This window comes from Cygnus olor, chromosome Z (genome assembly GCF_009769625.2).
Source record: "Cygnus olor isolate bCygOlo1 chromosome Z, bCygOlo1.pri.v2, whole genome shotgun sequence".
Lineage (NCBI taxonomy): Eukaryota > Metazoa > Chordata > Aves > Anseriformes > Anatidae > Cygnus > Cygnus olor.
In genome coordinates, this window is record NC_049198.1 from 49,972,246 (window position 1) to 49,985,379 (window position 13,134).

Here is a 13,134-nt window from a genome sequence, read left to right on the forward strand (position 1 = left end):
GGCTCTGCGGCTCTCCCCGCAGGCCTGCGGGGCGCTTCCAGGCCCGCCCGCAGGCACAGGCCACGTTTGGAGCTGAGCCCGGAGCAACTCGGTGGAAGCTTCTCCTTCTGGGGCCAGGTCACGGCCAGCAGCAGCCGCACCGCTGCCGGTGGGCAAATCTGCCTGTGCCGACAGGTATAAGGAGGGTCTGTGCCTCCCCTGGATGCTCTTTTTCAGCACTTTCTGCTAGAAGATGTTTCCCAAAAATCCACTCATTCACTGCGTATTGAAGTCCTGACTTGTCCTGTCAGCCTTGAATGGGGTGTAAAGCTGATTGCTTTCCTCTTTTATAGCCATGTTCTGCCAACTTGAATGCTCACTGTCTCTGTTAAGTCTCTCCTTTGCAGCGTCATGGTATTTCTGCATCACGATCAGCTTGTGATTGGTTTTAGTCCCCAAGGCCTGTTCTGCACTACTGCTGATTCCCTACCACAGATCCACACAGGTACAGGTCACTGTATTTAACAGGTATAAGTGTGACACCTTGCCTTTTCCCTTTTTTCTCTCTCCCTTTTTGTTGTTTATTTCATCAAAAGTACTTAGAACTACAATCCTGTCCTCCAGCCTGTGGTCTTTCACCACGTGCCTAATAATTACCAAGAGTGTTGACATATCCCTGATCCCAGTCACACCTTAGCAGAAACCCTTTTTAATACATGCATGCATTCATTTTGATAGTGAAACCTGTTGTTAGCTGTTCTATTTTCTAAAAGTAGATTTCTAACCAGTTTTGCATTACAGTATAAAAACGACAACAACAAAAGTGTTCATGAGCTTCCCAAGTGAAATGTTACCAAAAACTTCTGCCTTCAAGATACACAGCATCTTCGTTGTCCACCAGACTGGCTAACTTGTGATAGAAGGCAATTAAATTGAGATGACGCTGTTCTTCACAGACCTATGTCAAGGATTATCGGCCTTCTCATTTTTTTAAGTGAGTTAACTTTTTTTTTTTCCCCTCTGACAATCAAGTTTAGTGGTTTATGATTCTTTTGGCATTCTTCCAATTACAGGAAAGCACCGTTTTTGTCTTTGTATTTGATTTCCACAAGCTGCTAAAGAGAAGAGTTAATGGCTCTAAAATTGACACGCTGTATGAAATTAATCAAGCTAAGCAATCTGAAAACATGTATGTTCAGCTGGTGCTCTCAAACTGGTTCTTTCCCTAGTAAGAACTAAGTTCAACAAATAACTGGAATAACTGTTGGTCCATTTTTAGAGAAATGTTTATGCAGGAAAAGAGAGCAAACACCTAAACTATCCCTAGAATAACAGTCCTGCTCTGTGAAAAGTAAGCCATTCCTTTCTTTGTTTTTCTTCTTATGAGTACCATATATACAGAATAAGTTCTCTTTACTCACAATGCCTCATCCTCTCTGTTTGTCCAGTGACTCATTTTCTCATTAATGCTTATACCATATGATTATGCCTAGTTTCTGCTTTCTGGACGTTTTCATTTTGCATTTTATCTCAATGAAAAGCTCATGATTCAGCCAAGGTGATCTTATTAGTCTTAGCATTAGCCATTAGCATTTCTAATTCTTACTTCCTATTCTGTTTAAGTGCAGACGTGGAAGTCACGGGTTATTTTCTAGAGCAGGATATTGCTTTGCCATAGTTGATAGATGGTAAAACATAATAGATTAGTAAGGCGTGTTCTCTGACCTGTGGCAGAAATCAGTTCAGTGTCATTTTGTCTCCCACTGAATAGTGGCAAGTGTCTACGCAGCTGCAGCAATAAAGGACTTACTGATAGGGTTTTATAGGATGCAATGATATCCTGCCTACAAGCTTCAGAAGTGCTGGATCATTTCTACTCCTTGCAGTACTGTTTTATGGCCACCGAGTGGCATCAGTTTCATTACTAGAAAGTAAAAACTATTCAGAATATATTTTGTGTGATCAAGGAGAGGGAGGGAAATAAAATACCAATGACCACGACAAAGTGACATGAAAGAAAAATCTCAGTTTGGGCCAGCAGCATGTGGCAGTGCCTACGCTGCAGCAATGTTTACTGCTGTGCCTGCCATTCATGTAAATAAAACCAAGTTTAAAGTGCCAACAATGCTGCCAGTCCTATCATGCAGTAGATCTGGCAATAGCTACCTGAATCTTTACTCAGATCCTCAAATACCTACTGCATCCTCTTTTGGGAGCTCTTTGCTGCACCTGAAGCATTTCTTTCCAAAGTGGAGCTAGCTAGTGTGAAGGTGGATCGCCACAAGACACCCTTGCAGCCATTAGGTGGGAAGTGTGTGTTAACTGACACAGTTACACGAGAAAGAAGTTCTGGTGTACTTTCTACCTCCAGTACCAACAGGAAATAAGAATAAAAGTTTTTCTAAGCTTGCTGATAACCAGGGAGAGATTCCTGAGATTCCTGTGCATTCAAGGTAGCAATTCTCTGTCTCACCAGTGTGTAGGACAGAGGCACCAACCAAAGAGAAATCAGATCAAGGAACATGGTCTGTGTAATAAAAGTAGAGTGAGAAATAAGAAAACTTAAAATTGGTCATTGATTTTCCAGCTGTCCCAGATATTTCAGAAATAATTTAAAGATAACAGAGGATAAGCACCTCTGAAATAATCCTGTTCATCCTTGGATCAAATATGCTGATGCTGAGAGAACTGTAGCAGTGTGAGAGAATGGTATTAGTTTGTAAGCTAGTTATATTTGGTGTATGCTTGTGTGTGTTAGCTAGTTATACATTTGTTCTGTGTTTTTCTGATTTTAAACTGGAAGAACAGATCTGTCTTCCCTCATCTTTAAAAAGGGGAAAAAAGCAAGACCTGGGAAACTACAGGCGAGTCAGTGTCACCTCTGTTCCTGGCGGCAAGATCATGGAGCAGATCTCTTGGAAACTATGCTAAGGCACATGGAAAATAAGGAGGTGACTGAGGACAGCTAACATGGCTTCACTAAGGGCAGGTCATGCCTGACAAACCTGGTGGCCTTCTATGATGGGGTTACAGCATTGGTGGATAGGGGAAGAGCAATTGACATCTACCTGGATGTGTGCAAAGCATTTGTCATTGTCCCCCATCATGTCCTTGTCTCTAAATTGGAGAGATGTGGATTTGATGGATGGACCACTCAGTGGGTAAGGAATTGGCTGGATGGTCACACTCGAAGAGTTGTGGCCGACAGCTCAAGGTCCAGGTGGAGACCAGAAACAAGTGGTGTTCCTCAGGGGTCAGTACTGGGTCCGGCGCTGTTTAACATCTTTGTAGATGTCATGGACAGTGGGATCAAGTGCACCCTCGTGCACTGTGGGAAGGGATGTGTGGGAAGGGATGACACGCTGGAGGGAAGGGATGCCATCCAGAGGGACCTGGGCAGGCTTTAGAGGTGGGCTTGTGCAAACCTCGTGAGGTTCAACAAGGCCAAGTGCAAGGTCCTGCATCTGAGCCAAGGCAATGCCAAGCACAAATAGAGGCTGGGCAGAGAATGGATTGGGAGCAGCCCTAAGGAGAAGGACCTGGGGGTGTTGGTTGACAAGAAGCTCAACATGAGCCAGCACTGTGCGCTTGCAGCCCAGAAAGCCAACCGTATCCTGGCTGCACCAAAAGCAGCGTGGCCAGCAGGGCTGGGGAGGCGATTGTCCCCCTCTGCTCTGCTCTCGTGAGACCCCACCTGGAGCACTGCGTTCTGCTCTGGGGCCCCCAGCACAAGAAGGACGTGGACGTATTAGAAGAAGTCCAGAGGAGGCCACAGAGTTGATGAAGGGTCTGGAGCATCCGTCCTGTAAAGACAGGCTGAGGGAGTTGGGGTTGTTCAGCCTGGAGAAGAGAAGGCTCTGGGCAGATCTTACAGCGGCCTTCCAGGGCCTAAAGGGGGCCTACAGGAAAGCTGGGGAGGGAATCTGTGTCAGGGGGTGTAGTGATAGGACAAGGGGAGGACAAGGGGCAATGGCTTGAACCTAAAAGAGGGTAGATTTAGATTAGATATAAGGAAGAAATTCTTCCCTCGGAGGGTGGTGAAGCACTGGCACAGGTTGCCCAGAGAAGCTGTGGCTGCCCCATCCCTGGAGGTGTTCAAGGCCAGGCTGGATGGGGCTTTGGGCAACCTGGTCTGGTGGGAGGTGTCCCTGCCCATGGCAGGGCGTTGGAATTAGATGGTCTTTGAAGTCCCTTCCAGCCCAAACCATTCTATGACTCTATGATTTCTTGTTGGTAGGCTAATTAAATAAATAAAAACAAAATCTGAGCATGTTGTGCATATAAGAAATGTAAAGATGGACTGATTAGAATTCTGCTGTGTTACTTGTGTGTAAATCTCAATATTGACACAAAGCAGAAGCTTGACCTGATTCTCTTGCCCGAGGAATGTTAGCATTACCTCAAAAAATATCACTCTAGACACTTGCTGGTTAGCTTCCCAGCTTCCAGACGTGCCAGAGTATGTTTTGGCAGGATTAATTGTCCTTTCCAACATGATACTCGTAAATTAATACAAATATTTTCTGAATTTTCTTCAGAAAACATTCCAGCTATTAATGAAGTTGCCACATTTTTAATTCTGAAACAGCTGCGAAAGTTTGAGTTCTTAACATGTTTGTCTGCTGTTCTTGATGGCTGTCTTCAAGCATGTCATAATTGATCTTGGATGTACAGTTGTTCTTAGTCAATTCTAGTCAAAGCTGAATCCACCACATAGCATTATGCGATAACAGAGAGAAGCAATGAAGAAAGTTGGTTTTAAAGTGAGTGCATGTTCAAATCCTTAATCTCCACAGAGCATGACATCAGAAACCTTTTACTTCCTAGGTCGTATAAAAACTGTGGATAACCTGAGCTGGAGCTGTCATACCTGATTCACTTGATGTATTCATTTTATATGGCAATTATGCCAATTTAATTTTTGAAGAGAAGGTATGTGTACCTAGCACGGAAGCATGGCCTGGTTTCCTTCTGATGAAGTTACTGGTAAGTGTGGGATATGTTTATTTCTTAATGACTGCGATTTTACAGGCCTTGACTTGGAATGTAAAGGTGGAGCCTTAGGGAACAAAGGCCAGGACTTACTTAATCATCAGCGTGCCTCAAAACTCATACACCTGTACTCTATTTCCTAAAACAATGGGAATTAGAACTAGTCCTATTCTATGGATTTCTAGATTTAAATTGCCTTTTTTAGGCGATCTCTCAAACTCAAGTCTATGCATCAAAATCAAGTCAGGTTAAAATAGCAGTCTTTGCCGCATGCAAAAATGGACATTCCCATTGTCTGCTTTCATCCGACCTTGCCTGTGATTTGTGGTCATCCACGATATCTAGAAGATTTGGTCACTAGATTCCTGAGTGCTCCATTTTTTCATCCCTGTTTAGGTTTCAGTGTTGGGCTAAGCCTTTGCATAGCACATCATGTGCTTTAACAGCTTAATGCAGCCCAGGATCCTGTTGGCCACCTTTGTGTCACACTGCCGACTCACGTTCAACTTGGTGTCTGCCAGGACCCTCAGGCCCTTTTCTGCAGAGCTGCTTTCCAGCTGGGTTGTCCCCAGCACATCCTGGTGCCTGGGGCTGTTCCTCCCCAGGTGCTGGACAGCTTATTGAACAGAGCTGATTTCTAGAGAGGGCTTGAAATCTTATTTTTCTTTGTCTCCCAACTGCATCATTAGATGTATCACTAGATACCTTGTTCACAGGACTTAGGTTACAGCACTCTGTTCACAGAATCAAAGAACAGTTAAGGTCCATAGGGACCCCTGGAGACCATCTGGTCCAACCCCTCCCTCTCAAGCAGGGACTAGAGCAGGTTGCCCAGGACCATTTCCAGATGCCTTTTGAAGATCTCCAAGGAGGAGATTTCACAGCCTCTCTGGGCAGCCTGTGCCAGTGCTCAGTCACCCGCACAGTACAGAAGTGCTTCATGATGTTTAGATGAAACCTCTTATGCTTTAGTTTGTGTGTATTTCCCCTAGTCATGTGTCGTGTTTTGTAGCTGGGATAGAGTTAGGGTTTTTTGTACAGGTTCATATGATACTGTGTTTTGGGTTTTGGATGAAAATAATGTTGGTAATATGTTAGTAAAGTTGATGTCATGCTCAGCAATAAAAGCTGGGGTAAAGGAGGAAGAAGGAGGGAGGGGATGTTCAGAGTGATGGTGTTTGTTTTCTCAAGAAACCATTAGCCCTGCTTTCCTGGAAATGAATGGCTGAAGATCTGCCTGCTGATGGGAAGTAGCAAATTAATTCATTGTTTTGCTTTGCCTGCATGTGCAGCTTTGGCTGTAATTAGTAGTCTGTCTTTATCTCAACCCACGAGTTCTCACATTTTTACCTTCCCAGTTCTCTCCCCCATCCCACTGCGGGGGGTGTGAACAAGAAGCTGTGTGGTGCTGAGCTGCCTGTTGGGGTTAAAACACATTCTGTCACTGGGCACCTGGCTCCATCCGCTTTGCACCCTCCCTTCAGATATTTAAAAACATTCATGAGGTTCTCTGTGAATCTTCTCTTTTCTAGGCTGGTCAGTCCAAGCTCTCTCAGCCTTTCCTCCAGGAAGAGATGCTCCAGTCCCTTCATCATCTTAGTGGCCATTTGCTGGACTCTTTCCAGTGTGTCCATGTCTCTCTTGTACTGGAGGGCCCAGAACTGGACACAGCACTCCAGGTGTGGCCTTACCAGCTCTGAGTAGACATGACTACCTTCTTCGATCTGCTTGTGATTGCATAATACAGCCCAGGATCCTGTTGGCCATCTTTGTGGCACATTGCCACAGGATACCCAGGTCCTTTTCTGCCAAGCTATTTTCCATCTGGGTGGCCCCCATCATGTCCTGGTGCCTGGCGTTCTTCCTCCCCAGATACAGGACTTTGCACTTCTCTGCGGTGATCTCCATGACGTTCTTGTCAGCCCATTTCTCCAGCCAGTAGAGTTGCTCTTGTTAGCAGCAAGACCCTCAGGTAAATCCAACACGATCCCCAATTTTGTGTCATCTGCAAATCTACTGAGTGTGCGCTCTACTCCATCATACAGATCATTAATGAAGATGTTAAAAAAGACTGGACCCAGACTGGACCCCTGGGGTACTCTGCTCATTACCGGCCTCCAACTGGACTTTGTACCACTGACCACTACCCCCTGGGCCTGGCCACTCAGCCAGTTTTCAACCCGCCTCGCTGTCTGCACACCCAGCCCATACATCATAGCTTCTCTATAAGAATTTTATGGGACACAGTGTCAGAGGCCTTACTGAAGACCAGGAAGACAATATTCACTACTCTATCCTCACTGATCAGGCTGTTCAGTTCATTATAAAAGCCTGTCAGGCTGGCCGAAACATGACTTCCTCTCGGTGAATTGATGGTGACTACTCCTGGTGATTTTCTTCTCCTTCATGTGCCTGGAAATGGTTTCCAGGATTAGCTGCTCCATCACCTTCCCAGGTGATGACAGACTGAGGTGAGGCTGACCAGCCTGTGGTTTCCTTGGTCCTCCTTCTTGCCTTTCTTGAAGGTAGGAGTGACAGTTGCTTTCCTCCAGCCTTTAGTCACTTCTCTCAGTCACTATGACTGACTAAAAATTATCGAGTGGCCTCGCAATGACATCTGCCAGCTCCCTCAGCATTCATGGGTGGATCCCCTCATGGCCAGTTTGCTTAAGTATTCCCCGGCCTGATCCTCTTTCACTAAGGGCACATCTTCCTGCTGCAGTCTTTCCCCCTGGTCCCCGGGAAGTCTACTCGTAAAGACTGAGGCAAAGAAGGCGTTCAATACCTCAGTATTTACACTGTCCTGTTCAATCAGGTTTCCTGTTTCATTCAGCAGGGGGCCCACATTTTGTTTAGTTGTCCTTTTGTCACCTTCTGATGTTCCAGTCAAGTTTCAAAGGTGGCTTTCCTTATAGTCCTGACTCACCTTCAGCAGGCAGCAGCACATCGGAGTGCTGCGGTGCTGCTCCATTCCTACAGCGTTACATGGCTGTAGTTTTGGTCATTATAATGACTTGTGGTTCAGCTCCAACAAGCACTGTAGGATGGCAACAGCACCTTCTCTCTTCTCTAATTACGTATATGATTCCCGAGAGTGTGTGCTCAATAAAAAAAATCCTCACCTTCCGTATTTTTAATTTCTGCACTTCTGTCGTTATAGTTAATTGACCAGTCTGACTTTGTTCTCCAGAATGTGATAGTCTGTTCTGGACCTGAAAGTCTACTTCTGGACCTGAGAGTCTACTGAAATTAGGCCTACTACTGAAGGCCTACTTCAGCTAACTTCCTGGGAATTTTCCAGAAAAATTCCATGTTATTAATAGTCACTGCTAGCTAGTTTCAAGGTGATTGCCAGTAATGGTTGGCAATACGTTCCATAAATATTTCTGTTACTTTAACTGTTATTGCATTAGTATAATGTATCATTATATTATTTAGGATTTTCAAATGGGGCTAAAGCCCATTGAACTAAACACGATATCAGTATACAACAAGATAAATATGCTTGCTTTCTCTATACTTACTCTCTATAAACAAAAAGTCAGGAGAAGCAGTGGTCTCAGCAAGGTCATCCCCCATGTTAGGAGAAAACCAAGGTGCCAGAGCAAGACGTTCTCTGGATTACACTACTTACTCTGTTTATCTCTTTTGTTAAAATCCTCAGTAGTCTGATCTCACCTAATACCTGCTGTACAAGGGAAGAAAAGGGTACGGTAAGACCTTGTACAATTCACATCACCATCCAGCCTAAATACTTCTATGATTCTATTCCCCTTGCAAGAAGTCCTGCTTGATGCACTGTCCTTTGTGTGCTAGATGCATTAGTAGGGCATAAGCGCAGGTCTTTAAAGTTCATTAGTTATCAGCAGATTTTAGATGTTTCAGTACCTTCCAAAATCTGGCCTGAAGGTAGCACAGGGTCTGGAATTACGGTTTGTCTGTTATCAAGCTATTTGTTTAATCAGATGTATTCATGTACAATATGTAAAAATACTCCTTGGTTTGGCTCATATCTGATAAGCTTCTGTGTTTCCCAGGGAAAAGAACAACAGGGGAGATTTCCGTGTGTATTGTGAACAGAGGCTCCAATCAGCATGTGGTAATTTCAAAAAGCATATTTTATACATTCGCACTTAATCTGTTAATATTGCCTTTCTGATTTTTTTCTGCTTCTTCGCTTAGTCATTCCACTCACAGTTTTATTTAGAGCTGGTTTTGTTAAATACTGATATATATGTATATTGTAACGCACTACTACACGTTCAACAAATGAGATCTCACATCAGAGGAGCAATGCTAGCAAGATACTAATTTCTACCCTATCAAATAACCTAAATGTAATCTCCTCTCTGAAACATAATGCAAATGCAGCTGAGTCCAAGACTGAACCTGAGATGACAGCTTTAAGACAGTCATTTTTCCTCCTCCATTTGCTTTCATAAAATGGTGTCCTGAGATATTCTGCTTAGGGCTGCAGGACTGAACGAATAGTCTGCTCTGCATGAGAAGGGGGAGCTATGCTATTTAAGGTGGAGTACAGAGCAAATGTCTTCCTTCCATTTTTCCCTTTTCCTCCCAATAGCAAATAATTTATTGTCACCAGAGGCAGGAGCTGTTTCTCAGAAACCACCGTCCTGAATATCTGCGTGAAAGGGGTGCAGAACAAAAATAACAACAACAGCAACAACAAAAACGCAGACATTAAGGAAATGCTTAATATTCCCCCCATACTCCTTTGGGTAGTAAAAAGCAATGTTCACCAGATTTTTAGGGACAGCAAGTTCAGGCCCATCTCTTGCTGGAAGTGTTGCAATGCCCCCTTCTCTCTCGTCATTTCTGCAGGTGTGCACATACACACTGCACTTTTGTTATGTGTGGAAATGAAATGCCTCCTTCCAGCAGTTACCAGCTTGGAAGACAAAATATACTTCAGAGCTGTGACAAATACAGTTAGCAGAGGCAATGGTAGAGTTGTTCATGCTCACACCATTCTGAGAACCTGAGCTCCCACCAGTGCTGCAGCAATGACAGTATCCTGAGCAACAATCAGGGCTGAGGGAGGTGATCCTTCCCTTGTTCAGCCACAGCTGGAGTGTTGTGTCCAGTTGTAGGCTTCCCAGGGAGAGATGGGGCTACTGGAGAGAGTCCGCAGAGATGATGAAGGAACTGAAACTGGAACATCTTATCTAGGAGAGGCTGAGAAATGGGACTGTTCAGCCTGGTGAAGAGATGTTTAAGGGGAATCATCAATGTGTACAAGTGTATGTTGGGAGACGATGTAGAAGGAGCTAGACTCTCCTCAGTAGTGCTCATTGACAGGACAAGAGGCAGTGGGTACAAATAAAAAACTTGACAGTTCGTCTGAACACGAGGAAAAAAAAACACTGTGAAGGCAGCCAAACATGGGAACAGGTTTCAGACTCTCAGTCTGTGGAGATATTCAAAATCTGGCTGGGCATGATCCTGGGCAGCCTGCTGTGGGGAACGTGGCTTGAGCAGGGGTGTTAGACCAGATGATCACAGTAGGTCCCCGCTGACCTAAAAAATTCTGTGATTGCCTAAACTCTACAATAAGGTTGCTTTAATCTTGAAAATAATTTTTCCATAACCTTTCTATTTCCTCTCAGGGCTGTTTCCTGAACAATTCCAGCTGCAGCAAAGATAACACTGGTAAAACAAGGCTGGGGACACTCGTCATCTCCTGGGGGGGGGGGGGGGGGGGGGGTCCACATTTCCAGTTGTGTGTGCGTATCTGCACAGCCACTGCCCAGCATTCAATGAATTTCAAGTGCAGCCCCAGCCTGGTTGGACAGATTTGTGTGTGTCAGAAGCTGTCTAGTGCTGTAGCTACCACCTGACCAACAATTTGCAGACCGTACTTCAGCTATGAGATACTGGGAAGGATTAGTTAAGGAGAAAGGAAAGCAACGTTCAACAGGAAACAGGCTTTCCATTGTGCCCCTTCATTGTATATTCTCCGTGCTCCCTTTTCTGCTCTGTAGCGCAGGCCAGTTTGGGACACTCTAAATTGTCAAGAGCAGCAAGGGGTTACCCCGAGTGTGCTTTGTCTGACAATACAGACGGCTTTTTTTGTTAACTGACTTGAACCCATTGTCCGTGCTCCCCCCTCCCACCCCCTCTCCTCTCTCCTCACCACCCTCATCACCAGCACAGCTCACCCTCCACAGATCCATTGCAGTGTTTGGGTTCATGAAGTACAAATTAGCATAATCAGATTAGCTGCATGGGGTTGTAGAGCTGAAAGGGAAGAAAAAGAAAAAGTGGTTCACAAAGAGAAGCCCTGAGGAGGGCAGAAGGGGGTGATATTGCTGTTGTGCTGTGGTGCTGAAAACTTGCACCTGCATTGCAAACAGATCCTCTTCTCACTGAGGACTCTTAGATGGTATTAATGCATGGGAATCAATTGAGGGGAAGAGAAGAAGGCACAGAGGAGATGGAGAGGAGAGGAGAGGAGAGGAGAGGAGAGGAGAGGAGAGGAGAGGAGAGGAGAGGAGAGGAGAGGAGAGGAGAGGAGAGGAGAGATTAATTGAATTGTCTGGACTGGGGATGTATGGTTTGCTGACAGTAGAAAACAGTGTTTGATTCCTATTCATCATGGAGAGATCAGCTTGGTAATCTGGCCTATCAAGATAAGAGTTTTAGAATTTCTGCAGGAGACTGATAGGAGACATGGTAGGAAAAAAGCCTCCTGACTGGGGGGTGGAGGTTTTTTGTTGTTGTTGTTGTTGTTGTTGTTTTTCCTGGGCATTTTCTGTGTTAGGTTTGCACTGCTAAGAGTAGTAAACAATCTGTTTGATTGCCTTAGTGCCTGCCCTAATTATCTCCTTTCTGCCCTTGCTGGGAGAAGAACCTTCCCAGAGGACTCAAGACACAAATCCATAGCCACAGGTTTTAAACGCAGCTAGGGGCTTGGGGCTTTATATCCTTATACATTCAGGAACGAAGATGAAATGACTTGAAGGTGCCTGACTTAATAAGAGTCTTCAGATACCTTCCCGAAAAAGCTCCCTATCCAGAAAGCACCCCAGAAAGCAGTCATGACAACACTACAATGTTTTAAGTTGAGCCCTCAAGTTCAACAGTCTTATTGACGACCTCAGCCCTAGAATTTTTCAGTGCTTCAGAGTCAGGATAAAAGCAAACATAAATGTCAGGGTAAGCCAAGATTTCAGGCGGTATTTATGACAAGCCCCTGACTGACTTGAACCTGCAGTTTTCAAGAAGAAATATTGTCTTTGATTCCATTTACCTCAACAGCACATGGCCAAGAACTGCTTGAAGTATTTAAATGATAAAGTGGTAAAAAACAAAGAAAACTTTTATTATTATTATTATTTTACCAACATTTTGATTTATTTTCTTTTAGAAATAAGCAATTAATTTGACAAATATATTGCTAACTGAAATACAAAATGTATTTAGATATTCAGAAATATAATCAGTATTTGTCTGCATTAGTTCAGTAGCCTGTGCTGATGGGAACCACTCTGGAAATGTTTGAAATTAATGGGAGATTTTACATCAGGGATTTCGGAATTACCTGACAATTTCACTTATTTGTTGATGTAGCAGAAACAAGGTGGTTGTTTTCTGTTTTCTGCAGGTGATATATAGAGCTGTAACACAGAGGAGGTCTACGCACCCACAACAAGAGTAGCGTCCATTCAGATGTGCCAGAAATGCAAGGATCATCCTACACTCTTTCTCTCACTTTCACTGACATTTTCTCTTCTTTTCATTCTTGTCATTTTCCTTTTCTCTTAATCTGAAAGATTTCAAAGGAAAAATTTGTGTTCTGCCATTTGCACGTGACCTTACGTGAACTTTAACAGACTTCAAGGAGGTGGTGAGGGGAATATAAACACATATGCATTCTAATCTGCTCAGCTCTTCAATTAAAAATTTATAGGTGAAATCTGCCTGCAAAAGTTGCCAGCCATGAGTTTCTCTCCCCGTGCCCCAGTCTTGGCGCTAGGGAACACCCGCTGGCCTCCTGTGAGAACGTGCAGAAATGTGGCCTGGGAGGCAGGACCATCCTCTGCCAAACACGTTGGCTGGGCACGTTCGCCAGACAACAGCTAGCCACTTTCTGTGCCTGTAAAAATTTTGGAAAAGGGTTTCCTCCGCATAGCTCAGGAGGAG

The 13,134-nt window shown here is 44.4% G+C and overlaps 1 long non-coding RNA gene across 2 annotated transcripts; it reads left to right on the forward strand.

The window, feature by feature from the left end:
* The first annotated feature begins 14 nt into the window (after window positions 1-14).
* On the forward strand, window positions 15-12,915 carry LOC121061969. 2 transcript variants are annotated; one of them, XR_005815355.1, is made up of 5 exons: window positions 15-174; window positions 387-484; window positions 4,807-4,965; window positions 9,009-9,070; window positions 12,596-12,915. It is a non-coding gene; the product is annotated as an uncharacterized LOC121061969 (long non-coding RNA). The 2 variants fall into 2 exon arrangements; XR_005815356.1 differs by having other exon boundaries at window positions 47-148.
* The last annotated feature ends 219 nt before the right edge of the window (window positions 12,916-13,134 follow it).